This window comes from Callospermophilus lateralis, chromosome 5 (genome assembly GCF_048772815.1).
Source record: "Callospermophilus lateralis isolate mCalLat2 chromosome 5, mCalLat2.hap1, whole genome shotgun sequence".
Lineage (NCBI taxonomy): Eukaryota > Metazoa > Chordata > Mammalia > Rodentia > Sciuridae > Callospermophilus > Callospermophilus lateralis.
Window position 1 is genome coordinate 38,285,675 of NC_135309.1, and position 4,478 is coordinate 38,290,152.

A 4,478-nucleotide genomic window follows, 5' to 3' on the forward strand; every position below is an offset into this window, starting at 1 on the left:
AAGCCTTCTCCTTCTCCACCTCCCCTCTCCTTGGATACTGTCCAGCCTCATGGCCTCCCATAAGGAAAATTTGTGTATTTACCTTCATGGCCTGGCAGGAAGGGCTCAGTCCTTAGGGAAGAATGGCTTCTCTGCTTGCTGATAGGCATTCTTTTCCAGTCTTTCTGAAGAGCCCTTTCCCCTTGGTTTTCAGAGATGCCTCTATACCAGAGGAAATGGAATGTAGCTTCTAGTTCCTATTCAACTTCCTTGATTTACATATTCACTGTGGTACTAACCTCACTAAATTTTGGGAAAAATTAATTACTGAGAGAACCTCCAGGTTCTGCTCATGCAGTCAGGCCTACTGCTTCCCCAACTGAGAGGCCACTGATGCAGGCACGGGGGTGTGCAAGTGGCTAGAGGTGGCTCTCCAGAGGCTGCTCGTTGTGGTGCCCCTGTCCCAGACTGGCAGGGCTGAAGTGGGTTTCAGGCAGCTGCTGGGATCCTGATGTGCATGTTCCAGCATTGTAGGGATTAAGGGTGGCATGGAAGCGAGGGAGTGAGGGAGGTGCAGCATCCAGGGCAGTGTGCAGACTACCCTCAGCAGCCTGGAAAGTTTTCTGCCCACTGTGAAGGAGGTGCAGCATCCAGGGCAGTTGCTGAAGTTGGCTGTGTGACCACTCTACAATCACCTCTGACTAATGAGAATATATGAATATTACCTGCACTTTACAGCTGACACGGATACCACTGGACTCACTTATCTATATTAACACCTACCTGGACTTCCTGAGAAACACACTGTGGAACTCACAATATCATTTTATGACATTGTTTGAAAATCGCCTCCACCTTCCACTTGATGCTAACATTTTGACTTATATTGATTGTAACAAACCTTATGATTCTTGCAAAATTGTTGTAAGTAATCTTCAATTTAGGTTTAAGACTCTGCTGTGTGCTACGAGATTTGAAGTACTATATAGATCCACCTTAGTTGAGTTGCTGTGGCAGATAATTCGTAACAGATTCACTAGAAAATTAAGATATTTACGATTTAAGAGAAACTGGAAACACGGGAAAGCAAGACCATTTATCAGGATTTGACAGGTGTTTTAATCAAAAATGTAAAGAAAGGTCATGCCATTGTATCTCATATACAACACTGTAGTTTTTTAGTGTATACTTCAGAGCTATGCTTGTTACTAGACCCTTGGATTTCACACAAAGCTTATGCTGGTGGGTGGATATACCCATATAAACTACCACTCATTTGGGATGCTTTTAAAAGTCAAATAACCCATCTATTCATTTCTAATTTTCATGACTCCCATTTCAATATAGAATTTTGTCAGAATATAGGAAATATAGATAATATAGTGCTATTAGAACATAATAGATTTGCCACTGCTACTGTTGCTCCACAAAAGCTTAAGCTTTTATAATCTTACCCACAATTTAGCTGTCCTGCTGCTCTCTGACCCAATTAATAATGTAGACTCATCCCTTCTCATTAGATACAAGATCCCAAATTGCAACTCTTTCATATATGTAATTTTTATGAGTAAAGCATATTATCCAAGAGAAATACTACCGGGTGTAATACCTAAACAGGCTGCAATACTGATCTTTTTATTTTTGAAATTTTAATTACTTTTTATTGAAAACTGCACTGAACGCTAAATGTCCACCTTTTACAATAAACAAGTACAGTAAGGGTAACTCACACTAAAACAAAACATACTTCTGATAGCCATTTTTCCTTTTGGGACAAAAACAGGAATGTACCTATACAAAGGCTCAAAATAGGCCATCTTTTTAAACAAAAAGGCAATGATTCACAAAAGACTATGAATAGAACATGTAACTAGTTGATACAAATCTAATAGGATTTGTTAAAATCAGTCACATCTAATAACACATCTGAAGTGTTCTTGTATAAAATATCACGTGAATTAAAGAATTTATCAATGTCTAAAAAAGTGGGTTTGTTCATAGACAATCTGACAAGTTACCATAAAAAGTGTTTCCTGAGACATAAGGAAATGCAACATTATTCTTGAACTCTTAGCAGTTCAAGACTTTCCACTCAATAAAATAGCTGAGGATCTGAAACTGAGAAAATATATTTGAGTACAAACAGCTTGTGAAACTTAATACTTTTTTCTTTTTTTTTTTTTTTCTTTTTTGCATCATCAGAGGGTACAACTGAACTTACAACCAACTTGCCTGCTCCGTATGCAGTTCAGCTGTGAAGGAGACACTTCTGTACAGGAGCCTGTACTGTCTTCAATCCTATACAGGCAGGTGTCTAACACAGGCAGTTTTTTCCCCATTTTGTAGCAATTTTGCCTTCCTATTAGCAAAAAGAGGTAACAAGCCCCTGTAGACCAAAGGGACTAGAGTCATAAGATGGGGATTTCCTCTTAATATTTTTTTATTTTGATGTTTGGAACTCTTGATGCAACATTCTAGAGCAAGGTGCTCAGGACCTGCTGTGCCCAAGGAACTGATAAAGGAAAAAGCTCTATTTATTCTTTGTGATTTGATGCACAGATGGAAAACTTAACACACAATAACAGAAGTTGGTCGTTAATAAATCACGTCCTATTCTTTCAGCACTTCCGGAAGCAGACGACATCTTCAGTTTTCTAGCTCTTGTAGCTTTTAACACTGCAACACCAACGATGCATATGTCCAGGGTCAGTTAAAAAGACTGTCAAATTCCTTCTCTTTTAGTTCATCCATTTTCACTGTCTCTTGGTCCCAAGTTTATCTGAATGATTACCTTTCAGCATTCTCTGCTATTGCTCGTTGGGGTGCTCTGGATGGTCCCCATGTTTTGTAGGCTGGTTGGGAGAGGGAGCTTGGGAAGGGTGTGCCACCGTGGGGAGGTTGTGAGTCACCGGGATGCCTCCAGGGATGATCCCTTCTACTATGCCCCGCAGATACCTGTATGTGGCACCATTGAGCTCAGGATGAATTGCTTGCTGGTCTATTACTGACCAAGGAGCTGATGTGACAAAGAATTCTTTGTTGACACAGTTTCTTAAGCTTTCTGGGATGCGACCTGTGATTGCTCCGCGGATCTCTGTGGCAGCTGCCTCTCTCATCTCGAGTGATGCTGGTTCACTATACCAGGCCGTGTGGGCGGTACAGATGAGATTTGGTGCATCTTTCAAAGGACCCTGAGCAAAGCTAAAGGGCTCCGATTCATGCACATCAAGGGCTGCCCCTCGTATCCTGCCCTCCTTAAGGGCCTGCGCCAAGACCTTCTCGTCCACCAGGCCACCTCGGGCTGCATTAACAAGGAATGCCCCTTGCCTCATCTGCTTTATAGTAAAGTCATTGATGAGGTGGTTGGTGGTTATGTTCATTGAGACTGCAGTGCAAGGAGACACAGTCGCTCTGATACAGCAAGTCCTGTAGGGTGTAGACCCTCTGCACGCCCGGGGACCGCTCGATCCCATCCTGCAGGTAGGGGTCATAAAATAGGACGCTGAATCCAAAGGCCTCGGCTCGAACAGCAACCGCCTGCCTCGTGCGACCAAAGCCCATGAGGCCCAGTGTCTCCCCACGGATTCGTGCCGCTCCTGAGGCCACCTGGCGGCTCTGTTCCACACTCTGTGCCCGCGTGCCTTCCCGCAGGGCCTGGTACAGCCACGTGTTGCGGCGGTACAGGTTGAGGATGTGGCAGAAGGTGGAATCGGCCGTCTCTTCCACAGCTGCAGACGGGATGTTGCACACAGCGATCCCAAGCTGGCCGGCAGCCTTGATGTCCACGTTGTCATAGCCACCGCCGATCCGCACGATCGCCCGCAGGGCCTTGAACTTCTCCAGGTCTTCCCTGGGGAGGGTGATAGTGTGGTACATCATGGCGCCCACGGCCTCATTTAACACCTTCTCGCGTATCTCCTGAGTGGACTGTGCATCGCAGAAGGCCACAGTGGCCAGGTCCTTCAGGATGGGCATCTCCACGGTGCGGTCACTGCCGTCCAGCAGTGCCACCAAGGGGCGGGGGTGCAGGGGGCCCGTTCATGATCTGGGGGCGGATACCTTCGCAAATCCTGTCCAATCGCTGCCGCTTCACTGTGTGCTTGTCCGCAAGGGCCATTCTTTATCGAACTTTGCAATTCTGAGTCAGAAGGCAAAGCGGTCCTCTAAGAACTTAGGGGAACTCGCAGGAGTCTGAGCGCATTACGCCACTATGCACCCAATATAAATCTGTCTGCAAATTCTACAGTTCACGCGACGGGCTGTCGGTCTTCTTAAGGGGATACAGCTTCACTGACTCAAAACCATTTAAGGTGGTGAAATCCTCGTCCAGGGCCGCCCGCGTCCACCGCGAAGGGCGCCCACCCGGGAGGCGGCGGAGGCGGCGCCGCTCCCGCCCCTCCCCCAATACTGATCTTAACAGCAGGACCAAAGCCCATATCACCAAACCCAGGTCAATTCCCACATCTTACAGACAAGTTTAAAAAAGACATAATATGGGA

The 4,478-nt window shown here is 45.6% G+C and overlaps 1 pseudogene; it reads right to left on the minus strand.

Moving 5' to 3' along the window:
• Nucleotides 1–2,786: 2,786 nt before the first annotated feature.
• On the minus strand, nt 2,787–4,096 carry LOC143399072 (C-terminal-binding protein 2 pseudogene; annotated as a pseudogene).
• Nucleotides 4,097–4,478: the final 382 nt, after the last annotated feature.